This window comes from Somniosus microcephalus, chromosome 26, assembly GCF_052327205.1.
Source record: "Somniosus microcephalus isolate GS21.2 chromosome 26, FLI_Smic_1.0, whole genome shotgun sequence".
Taxonomy (NCBI): domain Eukaryota; kingdom Metazoa; phylum Chordata; class Chondrichthyes; order Squaliformes; family Somniosidae; genus Somniosus; species Somniosus microcephalus.
In genome coordinates, this window is record NC_141012.1 from 48890242 (window position 1) to 48903502 (window position 13261).

A 13261-nucleotide genomic window follows, 5' to 3' on the forward strand; every position below is an offset into this window, starting at 1 on the left:
GACGACTCACAAATGATTGCATATTAAAATGAAGATGTACCTTAAAGTCATTTTGTATTGTTTTTTCTTTCCTGTTGACACTGGGACACAGAGCCACAGGAGCCAGTGGTTCACCAGTACCGCAGATAAGAGGCCATGCTTCTTCGTGTGAGCCCAGGACGTGTTGTTTAACCATGGGGGGCGTCATAGTTGAGCCTCACCCTGACCTCATCCAACATTCACACATGAAGGATAGGGGTCAAAGGTCACTGGATAGGGCTCAAGGGGCACCGGGATTAGGGATGGGAACCTCGCTGAGTTTCTGCTTCCCCCTCCCTGGTACAGGTACATGGAGGCCAATTGCAGTAGCTCTGTATCCTCGCCAGGACCAGCTAACATGGGACAGATCAGCGATCACACCTGGCCTGCTCCCCGTCCTCCATTTATATAAAGCCTCGTCGTATCTCTCAGAAATGTCACAAACTGCCTCGTATCAGTCAACTGCTTTGGTGTTCAGTGACTCTCATGTAGGTGGTGCACAGCAAGATCCCACAACCAGCGATGAGATGAATGACTAGTTTCTCACGGTGTTGGTTGCTGTGTGGCTGAATACCACGGCGAGCGGACTCACCCTCTGAGCAGTTGGTATCTTCCTACTTTATGTACATGTGGGTGCGTAAAATAAAGTCAGAACATATATTGTGGCGCATGGAGTGTGTTGTGTTTAATATAAGAAACCCAATCACTTCCCCTATTTTGTGTTTTGATTCCTCTCGCAGTCTACAGGTCTGTGCACCATTGCCTATAGTGGGTGAGGATGCAGACCTCTGATTACCCCTGTCTCTGCCGGCAGCCAACCGGGGGAGGGGGAGGGGTCGTGGGTGATGCACTGTGACTCATTTTTCATCCTAATAACTGTTGCCTTTGGTTGGGCTGTATCAGAAACCCCGCCTGAACTCTTCACTTATATTAGGGTTTTCAAAGTGTTAATATCAGTAAAACATCTCTAATGTATTTCTTCAATGTCCCTCGCCCTCCCTCTGCTCCCTGGCCCTCGCCCTCCCTCTGCCCCTCGCTCTCACCCTCCCTCTGCTCCCACCCCTCGCCCTCCCTCTGACCCTCACCCTTGCTCCTCGCCCTCCCTCTGCCCCTCGCCTCTCGCCCTCCCTTTGCCTCTCGGCCCTTGTCCTCCCTCTGCTCCCGCCCGTCACTCTCCCTCTGCTCCCGCCCCTCGCCCTCCCTCTGCTCCTCGGCCCTCACCCTCCCTCTGTTCTCGCCCCTCGCCCTCCCTCTGCTCCACGGCCCTCACCCTCCCTCTGTTCCCGCCCCTCGCCCTCCCTCTGCTCCTCGGCCCTCACCCTCCCTCTGTTCTCGCCCTCCCTCTGCTCCTCGCCCCTCGCCCCCCTCTGCTCCCGCCCCTCGCCCTCTCTCTGCTCCCCTCGCCCTCCCTCTGCTCCCACCCCTCGCCCTCCCTCTACTCCTCGCCCCTCACCCTCCCTCTGCTCCTCGCCTCTCGCCCTCCCTTTGCCCCTCGCCCTCACCCTCCTTCTGCCCCTCGCCCCTCACCCTCCCTGTGCCCCTCACCCTCCCTCTGCTCTCACCCTCACCCTCCCTCTGCCACTCGCCCCCCCACCCTCCCTCTACTCCCTGTACCCTCGCCCTCCCTCTCCTCCCCACCCCTCACCCTCTCTCTGCTCCCCACCCCTCGCCCTCTCTCTGCTCCCCACCCCTCGCCCTCCCTCTGCTCCCCACCCCTCGCCCTCGCTCTGCTCCCCACCCCTCGCCCTCCCTCTGCTCCCCACCCCTCGCCCTCGCTCTGCTCCCCACCCCTCGCCCTCCCTCTGCTCCCCACCCCTCGCCCTCGCTCTGCTCCCCACCCCTCGCCCTCTCTCTGCTCCCCTCGCCCTCCCTCTGCTCCCCACCCCTCGCCCTCCCTCTGCTCCCCACCCCTCGCCCTCTCTCTGCTCCCCACCCCTCGCCCTCCCTCTGCTCCCCACCCCTCGCCCTCCCTCTGCTCCCCACCCCTCGCCCTCTCTCTGCTCCCCACCCCTCGCCCTCCCTCTGCTCCCCACCCCTCGCCCTCCCTCTGCTCCCCACCCCTCGCCCTCCCTCTGCTCCCCACCCCTCGCCCTCTCTCTGCTCCCCACCCCTCGCCCTCCCTCTGCTCCCCACCCCTCGCCCTCTCTCTGCTCCCCACCCCTCGCCCTCCCTCTGCTCCCCACCCCTCGCCCTCTCTCTGCTCCCCACCCCTCGCCCTCCCTCTGCTCCCCACCCCTCGCCCTCTCTCTGCTCCCCACCCCTCGCCCTCCCTCTGCTCCCCACCCCTCGCCCTCTCTCTGCTCCCCACCCCTCGCCCTCCCTCTGCTCCCCACCCCTAGCCCTCTCTCTGCTCCCCACCCCTCGCCCTCTCTCTGCTGCCCACCCCTCGCCCTCCCTCTGCTCCCCACCCCTCGCCCTCCCTCTGCTCCCCACCCCTCGCCCTCTCTCTGCTCCCCTCGCCCTCTCTCTGCTCCCCACCCCTCGCCCTCCCTCTGCTCCCCAGCCCTCGCCCTCGCTCTGCTCCCCACCCCTCGCCCTCTCTCTGCTCCCCACCCCTCGCCCTCTCTCTGCTCCCCACCCCTCGCCCTCGCTCTGCTCCCCACCCCTCGCCCTCTCTCTGCTCCCCACCCCTCACCCTCTCTCTGCTCCCCACCCCTCGCCCTCCTTCTCCTCTGCTCCCCGCCCTTTTTATTTCCATGAAACCACCAATACAACTCAGAACCTGGAGCCAATGCAAAACTGATGAAAATAATCCTAATTATTTTTTTTGTGCGTGTCAAAGTGAGAGATGTTAATCCTGGCTTGGCTTCCCTCCTGACCACAGCCTCCAGTCAACAGATCCCCTGGATGCGCCTGTATCTGATGCTGTCCAAATATGTACAGCTGTGTACGTTGGACTTAGGCTGAGTGAGCAAAGATATTCATAGCTTAACCACAAACCATTGAAATCTTAAGAGAAAATTTAAAAAAAAGCTTTGACTTTTTGCCCTGGGTTAGATACAGAGTAAAGCTCCCTCTACACTGTCCCATCAAACACTCCCAGGGCAGGTACAGCACGGGTTAGATACAGAGTAAAGCTCCCTCTACACTGTCCCATCAAACACTCCCAGGGCAGGTACAGCACGGGTTAATAGTTCCTTTATACTGGTCAGGTAGTGTCTTAGATTAGATTCAGTGTAAGTCTCCCACAATACCTTGTCACTGTTCCTTAACGCCAATGTTGAACTCTCCACTGCACCAACGTGACATGTCCAGCAGCAGCAACTATTCTGACCTCTGAATGAGAGGGAGCCAATTAGTGTTGAATTAAGGGTAGCTTTGTGCCATGAGCGCTGGGTTGAGACTGCCCATTGTTTTCAATGCAGATCAATTTTGACATTGTTAAATCCCAAACATTCGTTATTGAGAGTTACTTCAATCAGGGAACCATTCCAGATGTTGTAACATAGTAATAGTTTCAGGCAGGAGGACACCTTTGACCATCTAGCCCTACTATTCTCAGTAGCTTTTCTCATAGCTCTGAATCCCATTTGTTGACAAGAACCTGTTTAGTTCCTTCTTGAAATGTATTAACATTTCTTGTTCCACCCCCTGTGCTCATAATCTGTACCACATATTGACCATCCTTTTAGTCCATCTGCATTTGAGATTTACTTTTTATATCTTTAATTTGTAAATATAACGCCTTGTTCTTACATTCTGTACACGGGGCAGCAAAGCTTACTTTTGTCCAAGCCTTTCATCATTTTAAACACTTCCATCATATCCTCTCTCAGCCTTCTCTTTTCAAGAGTGAAAAGGCCGTCGATCTTTCCTCGTGCATCATTCCCTTAAGTTCAGGGATAACCGTGTAGCCCTTCTCTGTACCCAGCTTTGTCTGCATTCCCTATCTGCTGCTCATTGTACTCTGATAGCAAAGCAATGTAACGTGAGCTTTACTCTGGTGTAAAATTGACCTATGGGGTCTCCTGAATCTCATGGTATGATAGAGACTGTTTGGGTTAGACCTGATAATTTGACGAGGTTGGTCCTAATTTTCTGGAGTGACATTGATTAAGTTGACATGGCTTCAGAGGTCAGTGAAACCAACCATATGTTGAGCAGTACAACAATTCACCAGTACACAAGTACCCAGTGTACCAGTAACCAGTTCACCGGTACATCAGTGACCAGTTCACCGGCACACCAGCGACCCGTGACCAGTGACCGGTAACCAGTTTACCGGTGCTGGGAGGGGGAGGGAGTTTATTTGGATGAATTTCCAGCTGAGTGTTCTGGGTTCTACTTTTGTCTTTTTCATAAATAATGGTGTAGTGTTTTATTGCAATTACATTACTTTCTAACTGTGATCTCTCAATTCATTGGCGTAAATGTAATAAAGTTCCATGTAGTAAATGAGACTCATGTGCTGCTGATTAGTTGACATAATTCTGCTGGAATGTCACTGTCCGTGCAGTCTGCCCAGGCAGATTCCATAAAACCACAATTTAGAGAAAGAGACCAGTTAGTCATTTCATTCTCATGTTCATTAAAAGGAAAGAAAAAGTGAAATACTTTTTTGTTAATTATATGCGGGGGAGGTTTTCTGTGCTCACTGTAGGAGGGATTGAAGTCTGGAGTCTGGAATGTGCTTTTTCGTGAATGGTGGAAAGGGACGGGCTGTTCACTAGGGGTTGAGGGTCACCATCTTCATGATGAAAAGTCTTGCAGACTTGGAGGGGTAGGGACTAGGAATCCTGTATCTTTTTCAGATGAATCGTGAACTCAACTGACTGCATGTGTTTGTATTGAGGGAGTGCTGCACTGTTAGAGGTACTGTCTTTCAAATGAGATGTTAAACCCAGAGAAAACCTAGAGTAATAGTCAGTAATCCTTGTTGAAGAGATGTTTTTTGATGAACCTTTCAACACTCACAAAGTAATTCATGTTGCAGTCAAATGGAAATCTTCCCTCTTGGGTGGATGTACAAAATCCCCTGGCACTATTCAAAGAAGAGCAGGGGAATTCACCCCAGTGTCCTGGCCAATATTTATCCCTCAACATCATCCCTCAACCAACATTCCTACCTTACAACAGTGACTACACTTCAAAAATACTCCATTGGCTGTAAAGCGCTTTGGGACGTCCTGAGGTTGTGAAAGGCGCTATATAAATGCAAGGTGGCATAGTGGTTAGCACTGTTGCCTCACAGCACCAGGGACCCGGGTTCGAATCCGGCCTCGGGTGACTGTCTGTGTGGAGTTTGCACATTCTCCCCGTGTTTGCGTGGGTTTCCTCCGGGTGCTCCGGTTTCCTCCCACAGTCCAAAGATGTGCGGGTTAGGTTGATTGGCTATGATAAATTGACCCTTAGTGTTAGGGGGATTAAATACGCGGGGTTACGGGGATAGGGTGGGATATGTGTTGGTGTAGGGGTTACGGGGATCGGGTGGGATATGTGTCGGTGCAGGCTCGATGGGCCGAAATGGCCTCTATCTGCACTGTGGGGTTTCTGTGATTTCTGTGAAGTCTTTCTTTTATCAGTAAAAACAGATTATTGCATAGAAATTACAGCACAGAAACAACAGTCCATTCGGCCCCACTGGTCTCTGCCAGTGTTTATGCTCCACATGAGCCTTCTCCCACCTTTCTTCATCTAACCCCATCAACACAACCTTCTGTTCCTTTCTCTCTCATGTACTTATCGAGCTTCCCCTCAACCCCTAGTGAACATTCACCAATGTTATTCATCTCAACCACTCCTTGTGGTTATCTGGTCATTTACCTCATTGCTGTTTGTGGGAGCTTGCTGTTTGCAAATTGGCTGCTGCGTTTCTCTACATTACGACACTACACATCAAAAGTACTTCATAGGCTGTAAAGCACTTTGGGGTGTGCTGAGGTTGTGAAAGGCTCTATGTAAATGCCAGTTCTTTCTTTCTTATTATTATTGATAAACCTAGAGAGGACCACGGTCATAGTGATTGAAATGAGTAGGGGTAAGGACCAGGTCATTTGTGCGGTGATTATAACATGGTAAGATGTTCCTCAGCCAGGTTTACATTGATTGAGTGTATGTCAAACTCTCCTTTTTTTGTTAGCTAACACATTTTGAGAAGGCAGTGTCACATTAACTCTAGCTAGCTGACAGATGTAACTAAGACTCGCCTTCTCTCGGTTTCATGACTGCAGACAGGGACTTACTACTTTTACAAGCAGACGCATTCCCTGTCTCGAGACTGGTGCTTGGAGTTTTCTCCTTCTCCCCCCTTCAGGTGGAAGTCTGAGGGTAGTTACACCTCAACCACGCTTCGACCACCGGCCTCTCACATCCTCAAGGAGCTTGTAGGTTAAGAGAAGGTCTTGTAGGACAGATGTAAATTCTTCAGTAATTCCATCGTATTTCACAGGGGCACAGAAGGTTATTTCTCATTGATTTCTGGGCCTACTCTAAGGCTGCAGCAGCCTGCAGATTCCAAGGGATGAACATTCTTAAGTGAGTAGGAATTGTGCTGTAACTGCGAGTGGATAACGTGGGGGAAATGTGGTCATTGATTTCAGGGGAAACTAATAGATTTCAGGTGAATGATGTGATGGACAGGGGTGTTATGCAATGCACAATGTATTATTGTACTGCTAAGGTGGAGCAATGTCCTTTTAAGGCCACAAAGTTTAATTGTTGTTCAGTAAGCAGTTTCATGTCAATCAGAATGTAATTGTTGTTTGGTAAGGGAATTTGCAGGTTGGAAAATATAGTTTCAAGCTCCAGGTCAGAGGCATCCGGCATTAAATGACTGGCTTTCTTTAAATATTGTTTTGCATCTCTGACAAAGTATGATATGTTGAATGTGGTGAATAAAACATGCTAGACACAAAAGTCTTTACATACGGATCCGAACTGCCCATGTCCAGTCTCCTTGTGTATTTTATGCATAAGGTGTTGGTCCTGCGGATTGAGACGCTTTCTATTTCAGGTCCCATCAAACACTCCCAGGGCAGGTACAGCACGGGTTAGATACAGAGTAAAGCTCCCTCTACACTGTCCCATCAAACACTCCCAGGGCAGGTACAGCACGGGTTAGATACAGAGTAAAGCTCCCTCTACACTGTCCCATCAAACACTCCCAGGGCAGGTACAGCACGGGTTAGATACAGAGTAAAGCTCCCTCTACACTGTCCCATCAAACACTCCCAGGGCAGGTACAGCACGGGTTAGATACAGAGTAAAGCTCCCTCTACACTGTCCCATCAAACACCCCCAGGGCAGGTACAGCACGGGTTAGATACAGAGTAAAGCTCCCTCTACACTGTCCCATCAAACACTCCCAGGGCAGGTACAGCAAGGGTTAGATACAGAGTAAAGCTCCCTCTACACTGTCCCATCAAACACTCCCAGAGCAGGTACAGCACGGGTTAGATACAGAGTAAAGCTCCCTCTACACTGTCCCATCAAACACTCCCAGGGCAGGTACAGCACGGGTTAGATACAGAGTAAAGCTCCCTCTACACTGTCCCATCAAACACTCCCAGGGCAGGTACAGCACGGGTTAGATACAGAGTAAAGCTCCCTCTACACTGTCCCATCAAACACTCCCAGGGCAGGTACAGCACGGGTTAGATACAGAGTAAAGCTCCCGCTACACTGTCCCATCAAACACTCCCAGGGCAGGTACAGCACGGGTTAGATACAGAGTAAAGCTCCCTCTACACTGTCCCATCAAACACTCCCAGGGCAGGTACAGCACGGGTTAGATACAGAGTAAAGCTCCCTCTACACTGTCCCATCAAAGACTCCCAGGGCAGGTACAGCACGGGTTAGATACAGAGTAAAGCTCCCGCTACACTGTCCCATCAAACACTCCCAGGGCAGGTACAGCACGGGTTAGATACAGAGTAAAGCTCCCGCTACACTGTCCCATCAAACACTCCCAGGGCAGGTACAGCACGGGTTAGATACAGAGTAAAGCTCCCGCTACACTGTCCCATCAAACACTCCCAGGGCAGGTACAGCACAGGTTAGATACAGAGTAAAGCTTCCTCTACACTGTCCCATCAAACACTCCCAGGGCAGGTACAGCACAGGTTAGATACAGAGTAAAGCTTCCTCTACACTGTTCCATCAAACACTCCCAGAGCAGGTACAGCACGGGTTAGATACAGAGTAAAGCTCCTTCTACACTGTCCCATCAAAGACTCCCAGGGCAGGTACAGCACGGGTTAGATACAGAGTAAAGCTTCCTCTACACTGTCCCATCAAACACTCCCAGGGCAGGTACAGCACGGGTTAGATACAGAGTAAAGCTCCCTCTACACTGTCCCATCAAACACTCCCAGGGCAGGTACAGCACGGGTTAGATACAGAGTAAAGCTCCCTCTACACTGTTCCATCAAACACTCCCAGGGCAGGTACAGCACAGGTTAGATACAGAGTAAAGATGTTTCTGCACTGTCCTATAGGGCAGATGCAATGTTAAATTCAAAGTAAAGCTCCCTTTCCACGCAACATCAAGGAGAACATGCCCAAATGCACCAGTGTGACATTTTCCATTTCACGGGCCAGGCATTCTCTGGCCTGTCAGAGAGCAGTCGCCAGTTAGAGACAGTTCTTTGGCCAGAGATGGATGGGACTAAGGCACATGGTTCAGTGTGGAGGGAGATTTATTCTCTGTCGAACTAGAAGGCTTAACCAGGGAATGATTGATGATGACAATGGGAGCCAGAAGTAGGAACGTGTTCTATTGCTCAGTGCCAAGGTCCCACACCTTGGACACAAAATCCACTGTTTGTGAGGTGAAGGCTGGAACGTTTGCAGTATGTAGCAGTGGCATTTGGCTGGTATCCATGGTGCAGTCACCCGATGCTAGGGGTTCAGAGGTGAGACTGCCCGTGATGTGCTTTCACACTTTGTTATATCATCTGAACTCTGCCAATGCCCACAGCTCCCTGAAGGTAGCAGGCCAGGTAGATAAGGTGGTTAGGAAGGCATACGGAATGCTTGCCTTTATTAGCCATTGATGGGTGTTCTTGTGACTGGAAGGCTGTTTCCAGTGGGGCTCCGCAGGGCTCAGTACTAGGTCCCTTGCTTTTTGTGGTATATATCAATGATCTAGACTTGAATATAGGAGGTATGATTAAGAAGTTTGCCGATGATACTAAAATCGGCTGTGTGGTTGATACTGAAGAAGGAAGCTGTAGACTGCAGGAAGATTTCAATAAATAGGTCAGGTGGGCAGAACAGTGGCAAATGGAATTCAATCTGGAGAAGTGTGAGGTAATGCATTTGGGGAGGGCTAACAAGGAAAGAGAATACACATTAAATGGTAGGACACTGAGTAGTGTAGAAGAACAAAGGGACCTTGGAGTGCATGTCCACAGATCCCTGAAGGTAGCAGGCCAGGTAGATAAGGTAGTTAAGAAGGCATACGGAATGCTTGCCTTTATTAGCCGTGGCATAGAATACAAGAGCAGGGGGGTTATGCTTCAACTGTATAAAACACTAGTTAGGCCTCAGCTAGAGTACTGCGTGCAGTTCTGGTCACCACATTACAGGAAAGATGTGATTGCACTAGAGAGGGTACAGAGGAGATTTACAAGGATGTTGCTGGGAGTAGAGAATCTTAGCTATGAGGAAAGACTGGATAGGCTGGGTCTGTTTTCCTTGGAACAGAGGAGGCTTAGGGGAGACCTTATTGAGGTGTATAAAATTATGAGGGGCCTAGATAAAGTGGATAGAAAGGACCTATTTCCCTTAGCAGAGGGGTCAAAAACCAGGGGGCACAGATTTAAAGTAATTGGGGGAAGTTTTAGAGGGGATTTGAGGGGAAATCTTTTCACCCAGAGGGTTGTGGGGGTCTGGAACTCACGGCCTGAAAGGGTGGTAGAGGCAGGAACCCTAACCACATTAAAAAAGTACTTGGATGTGCACTTGGGATGCTGTAACCTGCAGGGCTACGGACCAAGAGCTGGGAAGTGGGATTAGGCTGGATAGCTCTTTGTTGGCTGGCGCGGACACGATGGGCCGAATGGCCTCCTCCGTGCTGTAACTTTCTATGATTCTATGAATTGATGGGAGCCTTGTAACGACTCCCAGAGATCCATTAAACTAGTATAACATGGGGATTTGCTGCAAATCAGATTCTGCCCCTCACAGAAAATATGTTGGCCTCGATGTCTGGAGTTGCACTGTCATTTCTGATTGAAAGGCTACAATAGTGAGGCAGCTGGTGATCACCATGACTATGATAACCATAATGTCTAGTCAGTGCGTTTCTGTGTGGACAGAAAGGACATCTTCATTGTGATTCCTTTTCTCTTCCCCTCCCAGCCTTCATGCTCAGTGTGTAAAATAGGAACCTAGGAACAGGAGGAGGCCATTCAGCCCCTCGAGCTTGCTCCGTCATTCAATTAGATCGTGGCTGATCTTTACCTCAATTCCATTTACCCGCCTTAACTACACATCCCTTGATACCGTTACCGAACAGAAATCTATCGATCAAATGCATCACATGGTGAATTACTGAGCCATACCAGTCAGCAGAACCCAGGTTTACCTCTGTGACTGCTCTGTTAACCAACTGCAGTTAGAGGGTTACCACATTTGCCTCAGTACCCGAGGTCAGGGAAGGACACCCACCCTCAGTCTTGCTTCCGATCGACCCTGCTGGAAAGTGTATGTGGGTGTTGAGTGTAACAGGGTCAGGCTCAGCTCTGGTGCCCCTACCAGAGGATTATACCACTGAGGTTTATTGCCCAAGGTCCCTGGTGAAATCTGGCCACGTGGGGGGTGGTGGGTGCGGTGAAAGCGGAGGCCGACTCTAGAGGGAGGACCATCTTCAGGAGAGCGGGGATAATATGGGAGGGTGGAGGACACTGTGCAAATTTTGAGGACTGCAGTGCTTCACACACAAATCGGTCTCTTAGCACTGTCTGTGGAAGGGGTTATAGGGATTGACGTAAAGTAAACAGTTTCTTGCGTGGGTGTGCGAGTGGGTCCCATTCCAAATGGTTCACAAGTTCATCAAAACTCAACATAATCAGTTCCAAATAAAGCAACAGAGATGGGTTTAGTTCTGTAGCCAGTGAGAGACGAGGAGGTTCTGTAACCCTTTCCAACGAGCAATCTTTCAAGAATTTAAGATTAACTTTTAAAAAAAAATTTGAGTTCAGTAACATTCTTTGATTGAATTTCTCTGTGTGTTTATGTTGAAACAAGAAACCAGTTTTCAATGCTGTGTCCAGAGATGTAACTCCCATTACACAAAGCCCGATAGCAACCCAGTCCTGGAACTTCACTATCATGTTGATTATTGAACAGAAGTGGAGGAGCTTATCGGGGCTGTGGAGTGTCTCAGTTTGCTGTTAGCTGCTTGAATCACGGCTGCCCAATTGCTGTTCTGTGAGCATATGGTGTGAATGATTCAATTATTGGAGGTCTTCCATGTTGTTACATGGTGAAGGGTGTGGAAAAGATTCCTGGTTAGCATATCCTAATGTACAGAATGCATTTAGAGGAACAGGGCCATCTATAGAATCATTTAAAAATCTTGTGCAGGGCATACACTACCTGTCCCCCAAACCTCACTTCCTGTTAGCACGATTTTTTGTCACTATTTGCGGTCAACATTTACTATTGTAAATTGCTATGGTAATGTTGCCAAGTCAACTGTCCAGATGTAGTTGTGGGCTCTGGCCAGTAGGTAGCTCTGTAGAGCAGGTTTCTGTAGTCTTTCTCCCAACTCCATCACCATCTTGTACGTAAAAAAACTCTACCCGTCAATTGACCGCACGCAATCCTTATCTGAGGAAGGATGTTCTTGCCATGGAGGGAGTGCAGCGAAGATTCACCAGACTGATACCTGGGATGGCAGGAATGACGTATGAGTAGAGATTGGGTCGATTGGGCTTATACTCGCTGGAGTTTAGAAGAATGAGAGGGGATCTCATTGAAACTTATAAAATTCTAACAGGACTAGACAGACTAGATGCAGGAAGGATATTCCTGATGGTCGGGGAGTCCAGAACCAGGGGTCACAGTCTAAGGATAAGGGGTAAGCCATTTCGGACAGAGATGAGTAGGAATTTCTTCACCCAGAGAGTGGTGAACCTGTGGAATTCTCTACCACAGAAGGCAGTTGAGGCCAATTCATTAAATATATTCAAGAAGGAGTTAGATATATTTCTTAAGGCTAAAGGGATCAAGGGATATGGGGAGAAAGCAGGGACAGGGTACTGAGTTTGTATGATCAGCCATGATCTCATAGAATGGCGGAGTAGGCTCGAGGGGCTGAATGGCCTACTCCTGCTCCTATCTTCTATGTTTCTGTGTTAATACCACGGGTAATTTAGGAACAGTATCCTGTCCTGTGGTGGACTTTAATGAACAGGCTTAGCTGAAAAACAAAATGACTGATGACATTTTGGGCCCAGATTGCAGTGGCTAGACAGTTAACCTGAGGCAGATTACATTGGTATTGTAGTGCCATATGAACTTACGAAAAATGAATAGGTAAAGATCTACTGGTCTATCCAACCTGTCCCACAAACTGCAATGCCTTGTGCAACACAATACATACACTCCCCACCCCACCCGGCGCCCTCCCAGGAGAGGTGAGAAACCAGATAAAAACCCAGGCTAAGTAGGGGGAAAATATTTGGAAAATTCCTCCCCGATCCCCTTAAGCAATCAAAACGAGCCCAGGAGATCACCCTGACCCTGAATAATGCATATCTATCACTTATCCAAGGTGATCACCGCCCCAGCCAGAAACAGGTCCAGCTCTCACTAGAAGGAATGCAGTGAATCAGCGCTCACCGCACGAGCCAGCAGCCTGTTCCGTAGATCCACTATTCTCTGGAAAAAGAAGAACCTCCTAACATCTAACCTAGCTCTGCCCTTACCAAACTTGTAAGAGAGTTCCTATGTCCTCCCTAACTTATTCTGTTGAAACAATTGATCTACACAAACACATTATCTTATAAAGCTCAATAAAATCATTGTCCGAGTCTACGCTACTCCAAAGTATAGCGAGCCAGCTCATTGATCCTATCTGGTAACTAAGATGCTTTAAACTAGGATTCGGCAGTAAACATACAGAGAGTGGGAGACTCAGTCTTTGGAGTTGCAGTATAATTTTCAGTTAAAGGTTGATGGTAGAGAAGCAATTTTATGGAAGTATGGTGTGCCAATGTATTGAGTGAGAAATTCAAGGTTGTAATGAAAGGATTATTACTGGTCCTAGCCCCTTTAGGGCTACACCAGATCAGAC

The 13261-nt window shown here is 49.3% G+C and overlaps 1 protein-coding gene and 1 pseudogene across 3 annotated transcripts in view; both read left to right on the forward strand.

The window, feature by feature from the left end:
- Positions 1 to 13261, forward strand: part of ets1 (ETS proto-oncogene 1, transcription factor) — a 148891-nt gene that overhangs the window by 43212 nt on the left and 92418 nt on the right. The window lies entirely within an intron of this gene.
- On the forward strand, positions 4082 to 9431 carry LOC147100445 (uncharacterized; annotated as a pseudogene).